Source organism: Pseudophryne corroboree, chromosome 2 (genome assembly GCF_028390025.1).
Source record: "Pseudophryne corroboree isolate aPseCor3 chromosome 2, aPseCor3.hap2, whole genome shotgun sequence".
NCBI lineage: Eukaryota > Metazoa > Chordata > Amphibia > Anura > Myobatrachidae > Pseudophryne > Pseudophryne corroboree.
In genome coordinates this window covers 846974467-846987732 of record NC_086445.1, presented here as the reverse complement: position 1 = coordinate 846987732, position 13266 = coordinate 846974467, and the positions used below count along the sequence as shown (strand labels likewise).

General features: G+C 42.8%; 1 long non-coding RNA gene across 1 annotated transcript in view; it reads right to left on the bottom strand.

Annotated features, from left to right (window-relative positions):
* Nucleotides 1-1473: 1473 nt before the first annotated feature.
* Nucleotides 1474-13266, bottom strand: part of LOC135049850 (uncharacterized) — a 71972-nt gene continuing 60179 nt past the window's right edge. The window contains exons 2-3 of the long non-coding RNA XR_010241497.1: nucleotides 4446-4523; nucleotides 1474-3560 (exon numbers count right to left, since the gene is read on the bottom strand). This is a non-coding gene — a long non-coding RNA (uncharacterized LOC135049850). The remainder of the gene's footprint in view (nucleotides 3561-4445; nucleotides 4524-13266) is intronic.

Here is a 13266-nt window from a genome sequence, read left to right as displayed (position 1 = left end):
ACAACATTTTCCGTCTGTATGACCTTGTCAAACTGGGCCTAGACCCTGAGACAGCACGCTCTCGCTCTGTCTCAGACCTGCACAAACTCCTGGCTGTGCTGCACTTTATGGCTACTGGCAGCTTTCAGGCTGTGTCTGGGGATGTCATAGGAATCTCACAGCCCTCATTTTCGAAAATATTAACACAGGTGATGTATACCTAACTACCTCCTCTGTTTTTGTTTGGTTTTAATTACTGTCGGTGGCCAGTTCTGTCCAAAAATCTCATGTTTTATTTTCTTTCAAATATACACACAGGTATTGGCTGTTTTGCAACCCCACATCGATGCCTCAATCTGCTTCCCTACCCAGGAGTCTCAGTGGTATGCCGTCAGGTTAGATTTCTATGAGCTGGCTGGCATGCCCAATGTGCTTGGAGCCATAGATTGCACACACATTCAGCTGAGACCACCTAAGGGCAGGCAGCACATATATACCAATCGACATCTAGAGCACTCCACAAATGTGCAGGTGGTTTGTGATGCAAATCTCAAAATAATGAGTGTTGTTGCTGGTTACCCTGGGGGCTGCCATGACTCCTTCATCCTCAGTCAGTCATCCCTCTTTGATAAGTTTGAGGATGGACAAATGCCAGATGGGTGGCTGCTGGGTATGTAATTTGATATGTGTAGGCATGTGTATACTTTGTCCAAATACAGGGCCAGATGTATTAACCTGGAGAAGGCATAAGGAAGTTATAAACCAGTGATATGTGCAAGGTGATAAAGGCACCAGGCAATCAGCTCCAATATGTCAATTATCAGTTAGGATCTGTTTGCCTGCTGCCTTTATTACCTTGCACATATCACTGGTTTATCACTTCCTTATGCCTTCTCCAGGTTAATACATCTGCCCCACAGTGTGTTACTTATGTGTTGCTGTATCTTAACATGAATCACGTTACTATATTTTTTTTTAGGTGATGGAGGATATGGCTGTTTCTCTTGGCTTCTAACTCCATTGTCCCGACCTGATACCCCTGCTGAACACAATTACAATCATGCACATAAGTCCACGCGGAATGTGATAGAAAGATGTTTTGGTGTGCTGAAATCTAGGTTTCGGTGTCTGGATAAGTCTGGTGGCCTTTTGTTGTATAGTCCCTTGAAGGTGACTCAAATTGTGTTCTGCTGCTGCTTTCTTCATAACATGTGTTTGCAACAACATCTGCCACATGTTGAGGAGGAGGAGGAAGAAAGCAGCCAGCAAGCAGAGGAATTAGAGACATCTGGTGATACTTGGAGTACAGATGTAGGGAGGCAGGTTAGGCAAGAACTCATAAATATTTTTTTTAAGGTAAGTTTTGTTTGCTTCTTTCATTTGTTATGTAAGCATTAATATTGTTGTCCCATTTTTCTTTTAAAAACCAACACTCAGAATGTGCCTGTCTCCTTGAGACATACAAACATACCCTCGCTTTATGCAAAACAAATGTAGCATGTGTATTGTGTTTATTTTACAACTCAAAACAGATTATGAGTGGCATGCATGAAGTCTGGATAAGTGTTATTAAACTTGCACTGATAACTTATTACAAGCACACATAATCCACAAAGTATTTGTTTTAGTATTTTACTTTAAGATTGTGTGTAACGTCCTAATGCACAGGGTGTCAAACTCGTCCCTCAGGACTCCAAACAGTGCATGTTTTGCAGGTAACCCAGTAGGAGCACAGGTGTATGAATTACTCACAGACACATTTTAAAAGTTGAACAGGTGGAGATAATTATGTCACTTGTGATTCTGTGTGGAGACCTGCAAAACATGCACTGTGTGGGGTCCTGAGGACCGAGTTAGAGAACCTGTGTCCTAATTAAACACTCCTCCACATATAATATGTTAGCCTTGAGGAATACATGTGTCCCTATGTGTGATGCTCCATCGTATTTAAGGGACACAAACTTAGTATCATCAAAAAAAAAAAAATTCGTAATGTTTGCTGCAGTAAACTTGCTGATTTGTAAGTCAAAACACAGTTTCCCACATATATTCATTATTATGCACATTATTTGTGCTCATTAAATACAAATACCATTTATTTGTTTCTGCATCATGTGTACTAAACTGATTACTCATTTTTAACACACACAAACATGGCACAACAATAATGACATTCATTTTGGCACTGAATTATCTAAATGCTATTACAACATATTACGACCTTTTTAGCCAACTCAATTGTGTTATTCTTGTAATGTCGTATACAGAAGAAAGGTAAAAGAGTTAACAAACACATTGTAATTTGTATTGGTCATGGATGAATCTGCATGGCTGCCAATTAGTCTGCCTGCAGGATATGAGAATGATTGGAATCTAGAAAGAGTAATGATTAGAAAAAAATCAAGTGGTCTTGTTACTGCATGTTAAATACATTCTGCATGGCTGCCAATTAGTCTGCCTGCAGGATATGAGAATGATTGGAATCTAGAAAGAGTAATGATTAGAAAAAAATCAAGTGGTCTTGTTACTGCATGCTAAATACATTCTGCATGGCTGCCAATTAGTCTGCCTGCAGGATATGAGAATGATTGGAATCTAGAAAGAGTAATGATTAGAAAAAAATCAAGTGGTCTTGTTACTGCATGCTAACATCAATGTGCAGATCCAATAACTTTCTCCTCCTCACAAAAAAATGTAAGATGTGAAAGAATAAATGTGTTGGCCAAAATCCTGTTGTTGTTTGTAACACTTATAATTAATGATGTTCAACAAATTGTCAAGGTGGTGTTATATATATTGTAAAAAACCTACACTTACTAACTGTTTATTTTCTTCTCTATACAGAGATCGGTGTATCTAATTTTTATTTATTTGGTGTTGGCTGCTTGGACTGGCCTTTGCCTTTACCACTGTCGTGTTCGCGTGCTCTGGTGGAGCGCCTTGGTGGTGAGGACACTTGGGTGATATTTGGAGTAGTCGTACCTGAACTGCTGCTTGTTTGCTGTTGGTGCATGGATCTGAGTGTTTCATTGAGGTTATTGAGGGTGGCATTGAGTTCACGTGTAGCAGCATTTTGATTGTCTACAATTCGGAATAAAGATTCATTTATCTCTTGATTGTTTTGAAAAATGTTCAAATAGCTTTGCTGTTGTCTGTGCTGTTCTTCCATTAGTCTGTGCTGTTCTTCCATTATGCGCTGTAAGTTGCCCATGACCTGTGTAATGTCTGCACGCATGAGTTCCATGGTATTGCCAATTCTCGTGGTTTGTTCATTTTGTCTACTCATATTTCTGGTTATTCTTCTGAGGTGACATGGTAGGCTTGCAAACATTTGTGTCTGCCTACGCAGGCAATCTTCATTAGTGGCCTGCTGTCTAGCCCAAATGCTCCAAAACACGTGATCAGGGCCTTGTGTTACTGGTGTGGTTGGGCTGTGTTGTGGTGGTGGTGTGCTTTGCTGTGGTGGTGTACTCACAGGTGCTGGGGGCCTGATTCCTTGGCTGAATGGCTGCATTTCTAACATGATTGTCTCATCCATGTCACTGTGTTGCTGTTGTTGCGGAGGGATGCTGTTACCAGGACTAGAAGTTGAAATTTGGAAAAATTATCCGTTAGCTATCCATATGTTTGAAAAATTAAAACAAATAATTACACATGGAACACATGTCATTGACTGTTTCTTTCAGATATCCTGCCTAGCAACATCATCACTCATAACTTCAATACATACATATGCCTGTTTGTGGCAAATGTGTCTGGTTACTTCATTGTGAAAACAAACACATTAGTTTTATTGTATATCAGACATACTCCAACATAAAAACACATTGTAATCCATAATGTGTTACCTTATAGCTTTTCCAAAAAAAACATAGTAATGTTTTTATATGTATTTGGCAATGTTAGGTCAAACACACATGTGATAATTTGTTAAACAACCTTACTATTTGCCAAGCTTACACAAGAGTTTCTGTTGCAGCATCTTCCACACAATGTGCTACTGTATGGCTGAAGTGGACATACATATCTTTACAGGATGTGGACAAGGCCATTTTGCTAGGATTTCATTTCATGTTTTACTGACTTTGGTAAGTATATCAGATTTTTATGTGTTTTCACTTAATGCGTTTAAGTAAAAGTTTTATTACGAACTCAAATTTATTTAATTTATTTCAGTTTGATACTCATAATCAAGATGAGGGGAGTGTGGTTCACGTCTTGGAGGTGTATCCAAAATTTGGAGTGGGGGGACTGAACATACTGTCGATAATCTTCGTGGCGGGGTAGCCTGCTGTGGTTGGCCCTGGACATCAGACCTTGCTTTCTTTGCTGCCACATGTTTTTTTTGGTGTTGTGTTACAGAAGTCCGACTTCTGCTGCTCCAGACTTCTTTTGATGGACCTAGTATTGAAAGTTAAATTTTGTTATGGCCATTCCTTTACCCTATACTACAATGGACACTTTACCTGCTTCCGCAGCGTCATCATCATCAGCAGCTGTCATGGGAGTTACTGTAGGACGACCAGTACTGCTTTTTTCCAACACTGTAAAACCAAAATAAAATCTCATGTATTCATGCTATTGTTGATAGATCCACCCATTATGCTTATAAACATTAATTCTTTAAAAAATGCTTTTTTTATTATAAAAAAAAACATAAGGACCGTAAACCAAAAAAAACACTACATAAAACAATAAACATTGTCCAATAGCCATATGCACTATGGAAAGTGCAACACAGGAAAGCATGTACAGGACACAGACATAGGACACAAGTAATACATACACTAACAACCAAAAACACACACATCTTCATTTTGTAATGAAAGGAAAAAATTTACAGATGCAATATAGAAATTGCTCTGTGATGTGGCACTCCAAACACACATTACCACTATATGAGCCAAAAAAACAAAAAACAAAACAAAAAATAAACTGCAGTGTTGTGTCAGGGTACAAATACAGACTCAAACTCAACAAACAAATAGTGGGTTTTTAAAACAAATTATTACATTCAGTAATAATGACAGTGCACATGTAAGTGGTTTCCAAACCACTTCCCACTACTCCAGCCTCTAACATGACTACCACTGTTTTTGCAACATTGCACATGGATAACCTACATATAAAACATAGTCCAAATTAAAAACTAAAAAATGTGCTAAAGGAAAACATTATTGCTGGACAATTCAATGACACACCAAGTCCAAACTACACATGGAAAATATACAGAAAAAAAAACACATGACATACAATAAAGTAAGATGTTACATTGGCTTTTGTAGAAAACATTACCAAAAAAAATGTATTTGCTGACACACACTTGAAGATGGGAGTAATATGCAACGTCACATGACACACATTTGGAAAAAAAAAAATTAAGGTCATAGAATGTTAATGCACATACACATGCTCACTATTCTTCCAGGGCCTATCTGAATCCCGGACATAGGTTGCAGAGACTACTTCAGGAGGTATTACACTCCGCATGGGCTCCTCATAGTCCAGATATCTTGCAATATAGGGCTGCCCACCACCGGTTTTTAGAGCCGAGTTCGCCTCCTTGGCCATTTTGGACTTGACACGTCGCTTTATGTCATAGTACCGTTTGAGGCACGTGTCCTCCGTCCGCTTGACCACCCCCTCACTATTGACAGCAGCAACAATTTTCAGCCACAACACCGTCTTCTTCCGTGTTGGCACCTTGGCCGACTCAGGCCCAAATAGCTGCCGCTGATACTTCATCAGCTCCCGCACCAATGCCACATTTTCAGCATAACTAAACTTGACATTCCGCCCAGTCTTAGTAGTGGTGCGTGGCTGCCTAGCACTCTGACTATCACTGTCACTTGAGGCTGCTGCAGCAACCTCACCCACCTCCTCCACCTCACTCACACTCACCTCCTCTACCTGACCGACCTCCTCCCCCTCACTCACACCCTCCACCTCACCCACCTCTGAGTCACACATAATTGTGTGTCTAAACACTTAACACAGAAAAATAAAAAGACAAACAACACACTCCTCCACTACCACTGCACAAATCACACACACACACACACACACACACACACACACACACACACACACACACACACACACACACACTGACAAGGGACTATAAATAAAAAATACTTGGACCAAAAATGAGACAAAACCACAAAAAACAAGACTACAAGAATGAAAAGACTACTTTCAAACACAATACTACACTCAGAAATCACCCAAAAAACTCCTCACCAAACCAACTACTCACCAACCTCCACAGCACAACCTCCCTCCTCACCACTAACTAAACCCACGAGGTGCGGACGGTTTGGGGCTTATTTATATGGTTGCGCACAGACACTCCTACCATCTGAAACACAACCAATCACGAACGGGGATGAAAAACGAAACTAAAAGTGAAAATGCGGCCGCGGAAAAAAAACACCCTTCCTCGTTTAACTTAGAAAAAAACCCAGCAAAAACAACAAACACAGGTACGCAAACGACAATGACGGCCGTAAATGTGCCAAAAAACCCCCGACTGGCATCGACATCGGAAAACACGAAAACAATAAACTCGAATGCTTAGTAACTTGGCGTATATAGTTTCAAAAAGTTGCATGAAAATGCACCCGATACAAGACGAGTTTAAACACTACACAAACCGACACAAACACGAATATTAGTAAATTTTGGCCCTTGACGGGCCCGGCTCTTTCCTCCTATCTTAGTGTAGATCTCCCGATCTCATTGGGAATTTTTGACGATATTTAAGTCCCACATATCGAAAGGGCACATAGGCTGGGAGCGATGCAGGACGGGGCGCGGAAGCGTTCTCGACCAGTCATCGCCCGCTACTTAGACTACAGGGCCAAGGAACAAATTCTTGCAGCTTACCGTAAAAGTAGAGAACTGTTAGTCAAGGGCCATAAGATCATGATATTCCAGGACTTCTCAGCAGCGGTGGCTCAGAAAAGAAGAGAATTTTCTGATGTCTGCTCCTACTTGCACAGTAAGAATGTCCGGTTCGCCCTGCTCTACCCAGCTAAATTGCGAGTCTTAGAGAATGGGAATCATATGTTTTATACTGACCCAGAGGTGGCGCGGTCTCGCTTCCTGACTCACGGGTCCCCATCAAGGTCGTCTATTAGTTAGGATTTCGGCCAGCAAGAGATTGAATGATTCGGGTACCACCGCCTCGGGCGGATGTGTGTTAGCCTGCCTTACAAATTTTCATTTTCTTTTTCTTATTCTAGTTGATTCTATATTTATCTAAAAGTTCTCATCTTTACTAATTTAGTGATTATTTTTGACAGTGTTCAGTGTGCACACCGCTAGGCTTAGCCGGTGCCCACCATAGTTTTGGTTGTTAGGAAATGTTAGAAAATAGAGGTGTGAGACATTATGATACGAGATTGATATCTCAAATACTACGACTGTGCATTGCATTTCATGTTATACTGATGTTACTTCTGTCGAAAAAATTTTACCCTGGGGATCTTGGGTTAGGGGGGGGAGCCGCCACTATATGCTTACTTACACTGTTTACCCATCAGAATTTTCACTGCCCTGAGGGGCTTGGGTAGCCATGCCGCCAGTAGATCCTTTCTCATCTGAGGTAATACCCCCAAAGCCACTACAATTTATCTCGTGGAATGTGGGAGGACTTAATTCCCCTGTTAAGCGTCGACGTGTGGTCACGCATCTTAAACGCTCTCACCCAGATGTGATTTTCTTTCAGGAATTACACTGGATGGTGGGCGAGGAAAATGTATTGAAAGCCCCGTGGCTTGGTCCTTGTATCGCTGCTCCTTTTCGTATGAAATCCAGAGGGGTTGCCATACGTTTTCGCAAAAATCTCCCCGTCACTGTTCTAACAGAAATAATTGACCCTGAAGGCAGATATATCATAATGGACATAGAGCTTTTTCACTCCAAATTTACCCTCGTCAATTTATACGACCCCAAATGTTAATACACACTTATTTCTTCAAGACATCTCCCACATCCTTCTAGGTAGAACTAATTATTCTCTAGTAGTGGGTGGAGACTATAATATGGTAGATGACCCTACAGTTGACAGGTCACCGACTGTGCCAAGAACCACTGACTCCCAGAGCAGACATTTATTGGCATTTAGAGATTCCATAGACATTTCTGATCCATGGAGATTGTTACATCCAACCGACAAAACGCATACACATTTGTCACTGGCACATGGAACATTGTCTCGTATTGACAGGTTCTTAATTGCTGATAACTTAATGTCTCAGGTTGCTGGGGTGGATATACTTGACATATTGATCTCTGATCATGCCCCTGTCACACTGGCATTAACCCACCCCCATATGCACTCGACTGATCGTATTTGGAGATTCCCACAATACTTGACCGACTCAGAGGATTTTAAATTGTACCTCACCTACCATTGGACTAATTATGTAGATGAAAATATAAATTACTGGGATAGACCTGACACCTTTTGGAACGCCTCTAAGGCAGTGATGAGGGGTCATATTATTAGTTATGTCTCCCGGAAAAAAAGGGAATCCAAATTGGAATACACTGCGTTAAAAGAGGCAATGTCCACAGCTTTTCAAACATACACTTCCACTCCAACAGAGCTTACTCTTACTGAATACAAGCAGGCCAGGCGCCTGCTTGAAATTTATTTAGCCACTCAGGCGAAACACTCCGTAGACTTTACCAAAAATAAATTTTATAGATGGGGCAATAAGGCTGGTAGATTACTGGCGGTCATTTCCCGGCCTCCCCAAAAACGACATGTTATTACCACTATACACCACCCAAGGTCCGGTCGTATTATTACCAAATCTCTAGAAATAGTGGAACAATTTCAATCCCATTTTCAATCCTTGTTTAGCTCGACACAAATAGATACTGTCATACAATCCCAGCTGCTAACAGATGAGGTATTGCCCCCTCTTACTCGAGACCAGAGAGAAGCTCTTGTAGGAAAAATAACGACGGAGGAAATTAACACTGTTATCTCCAATTTACCTCATTGTAAATCTCCGGGTCCAGATGGTCTGTCAGGAGATTACTACCGCATGTTACAGGCCCAGATTGTCCCTGCCCTATGGAATTGTTTCAAGCTATACATGAAAGGAGCTCTCCATCTCCTTTATTTAATGAGGCATTTATTACACTTATCCCCAAACCGGGTAGGGACGCCAATTTTCTCTCCTCATACAAACCAATCAGTCTATTAAATGTTGATTACAAACTACTGGCCAAGATAATGGTGACGCGGCTCCAGTCCATTCTTCCTGATATACTCACCACGACACAAATGGGTTTTGTAACTGGTAGACATGCGGTTAAAGCAATACGTATGGCGTGAGTGGCGGTGGCGGCATCCCAGCCTCCATGTGCAGACTCGAACATGCTCCTTAGCCTTGATGCCAATAAGGCCTTTGACATGATCTTGTGGCCCCATTTGTTTACTGTGTTAGAGAAAAGAGGCTTTGATACAGGCTTTATTAATTATGTACGATACATCTACGACAGACAATCTGCCTCTTTATTGATAAATGGAATCAGGGGCCAACGGTTCCTGTTGGAAAGGGGTACCCATCAGGGATGCCCTCTGTCGCCGCTGCTATTTAATCTGGCCCTCGATCCGTTGCTTAGGACACTGCAAGATTGGTCAGTTTTTCAGGGTATAAAGGTGGGTGGACAGGAAATTAAGCTGTCCGCTTTTGCGGACGATATCCTTCTGTATATATCTGACCCTGAGCATTCCCTTGATTTGATACTAGACAAGATCCAATCATTTGGCCGCATTTCAGGTTTTAGTATCAATATGGACAAATCTAAAGCGCTATTGTTATATGGTAGAGTGACATGTCCGAGTTGGTCCTCACACTTTCCCTTGCATTGGGTGTCCACTCATATTAAATATTTGGGGGTTATGGTGCCACGCTATCTGTCTGAACTTTACAAACTCAATGTCAGTAAGGCCATACATACTCTAACTGACGATATCAAGGGATGGGAACGTCTTCCACTGTCATATCTAGGCAGGGCTAACCTGCTAAAAATGGTGGCTATTCCACGCATATTATATCCACTGCAAACACTTCCCGTACTGCTGACCAAACAGGACGTCCAAACAATTAACAAGCTAATCAGAACCTTTATATGGAAGGGTGGCAGGGCACGTATTGCTTTGCGTAAACTTGCTCAACCCAAATCCAATGGCGGTATTAACTTTCCAGATGTTGTTTATAACCATGCTGCGCTTCTGAGACACTTGAGAGATTGGCTGCAAAATAGCTCTGTATATACAAACACATCCCTCGAACAGAATTTTTTGGCACATGTGGGTCTGACTTGTTTTCTTCATCAACACGATTGGGAGATCCCGGACTGTATTAGGTCTAACCCACTTCTGTGGTCTACTAGGAAAGTGTGGCATATATTGTGCCACAACGCGAAATTGAATCAATACTACTCCCTACACTTGCCCTTAATTAAAAACCCAGAGTTTCTGGATGGCATGGCTGCCCAGCCCTTTATAACATGTGGGGAGGCTGGTATAACATCGATTCAGTCATTGGTATCGGTGGAGGACCACCGTCTGCTCACCTTCTCAGAGGTTTCAACGAAACATGATGTGGTGGTCTTTTCCCCCCTTCCATATATGCAAACACAATTTTACGTTAGGCATATCCTTACACATTTTGCGGATGGGGATTGTACTAATCCTCTAGACAGCCTCCTACAGCACCCAGTACCGAAACACAAGGCCATATCCATACTAGAGATGAGCGCCTGAAATTTTTCGGGTTTTGTGTTTTGGTTTTGGGTTCGGTTCCGCGGCCGTGTTTTGGGTTCGAACGCGTTTTGGCAAAACCTCACCGAATTTTTTTTGTCGGATTCGGGTGTGTTTTGGATTCGGGTGTTTTTTTCAAAAAACACTAAAAAACAGCTTAAATCATAGAATTTGGGGGTCATTTTGATCCCAAAGTATTATTAACCTCAAAAACCATAATTTACACTCATTTTCAGTCTATTCTGAATACCTCACACCTCACAATATTATTTTTAGTCCTAAAATTTGCACCGAGGTCGCTGTGTGAGTAAGATAAGCGACCCTAGTGGCCGACACAAACACCGGGCCCATCTAGGAGTGGCACTGCAGTGTCACGCAGGATGTCCCTTCCAAAAAACCCTCCCCAAACAGCACATGACGCAAAGAAAAAAAGAGGCGCAATGAGGTAGCTGTGTGAGTAAGATTAGCGACCCTAGTGGCCGACACAAACACCGGGCCCATCTAGGAGTGGCACTGCAGTGTCACGCAGGATGGCCCTTCCAAAAAACCCTCCCCAAACAGCACATGACGCAAAGAAAAAAAGAGGCGCAATGAGGTAGCTGTGTGAGTAAGATTAGCGACCCTAGTGGCCGACACAAACACCGGGCCCATTTAGGAGTGGCACTGCAGTGTCACGCAGGATGTCCCTTCCAAAAAACCCTCCCCAATCAGCACATGATGCAAAGAAAAAGAAAAGAAAAAAGAGGTGCAAGATGGAATTGTCCTTGGGCCCTCCCACCCACCCTTATGTTGTATAAACAAAACAGGACATGCACACTTTAACCAACCCATCATTTCAGTGACAGGGTCTGCCACACGACTGTGACTGATATGACGGGTTGGTTTGGACCCCCCCCAAAAAAGAAGCAATTAATCTCTCCTTGCACAAACTGGCTCTACAGAGGCAAGATGTCCACCTCATCATCACCCTCCGATATATCACCGTGTACATCCCCCTCCTCACAGATTATCAATTCGTCCCCACTGGAATCCACCATCTCAGCTCCCTGTGTACTTTGTGGAGGCAATTGCTGCTGGTCAATGTCTCCGCGGAGGAATTGATTATAATTCATTTTAATGAACATCATCTTCTCCACATTTTCTGGATGTAACCTCGTACGCCGATTGCTGACAAGGTGAGCGGCGGCACTAAACACTCTTTCGAAGTACACACTTGTGGGAGGGCAACTTAGGTAGAATAAAGCCAGTTTGTGCAAGGGCCTCCAAATTGCCTCTTTTTCCTGCCAGTATAAGTACGGACTGTGTGACGTGCCTACTTGGATGCGGTCACTCATATAATCCTCCACCATTCTATCAATGTTGAGAGAATCATATGCAGTGACAGTAGACGACATGTCCGTAATCGTTGTCAGGTCCTTCAGTCCGGACCAGATGTCAGCATCAGCAGTCGCTCCAGACTGCCCTGCATCACCGCCAGCGGGTGGGCTCGGAATTCTGAGCCTTTTCCTCGCACCCCCAGTTGCGGGAGAATGTGAAGGAGGAGATGTTGACAGGTCGCGTTCCGCTTGACTTGACAATTTTGTCACCAGCAGGTCTTTCAACCCCAGCAGACTTGTGTCTGCCGGAAAGAGAGATCCAAGGTAGGCTTTAAATCTAGGATCGAGCACGGTGGCCAAAATGTAGTGCTCTGATTTCAACAGATTGACCACCCGTGAATCCTTGTTAAGCGAATTAAGGGCTCCATCCACAAGTCCCACATGCCTAGCGGAATCGCTCCGTGTTAGCTCCTCCTTCAATGTCTCCAGCTTCTTCTGCAAAAGCCTGATGAGGGGAATGACCTGACTCAGGCTGGCAGTGTCTGAACTGACTTCACGTGTGGCAAGTTCAAAGGGCATCAGAACCTTGCACAACGTTGAAATCATTCTCCACTGCGCTTGAGACAGGTGCATTCCACCTACTATATCGTGCTCAATTGTATAGGCTTGAATGGCCTTTTGCTGCTCCTCCAACCTCTGAAGCATATAGAGGGTTGAATTCCACCTCGTTACCACTTCTTGCTTCAGATGATGGCAGGGCAGGTTCAGTAGTTTTTGGTGGTGCTCCAGTCTTCTGTACGTGGTGCCTGTACGCCGAAAGTGTCCCGCAATTCTTCTGGCCACCGACAGCATCTCTTGCACGCCCCTGTCGTTTTTTAAAAAATTCTGCACCACCAAATTCAAGGTATGTGCAAAACATAGGACGTGCTGGAATTTGCCCATATTTAATGCACACACAATATTGCTGGCGTTGTCCGATGCCACAAATCCACAGGAGAGTCCAATTGGGGTAAGCCATTCCGCGATGATCTTCCTCAGTTGCCGTAAGAGGTTTTCAGCTGTGTGCGTATTCTGGAAAGCGGTGATACAAAGCGTAGCCTGCCTAGGAAAGAGTTGGCGTTTGCGAGATGCTGCTACTGGTGCCGCCGCTGCTGTTCTTGCGGCGGGAGTCCATACATCTACCCA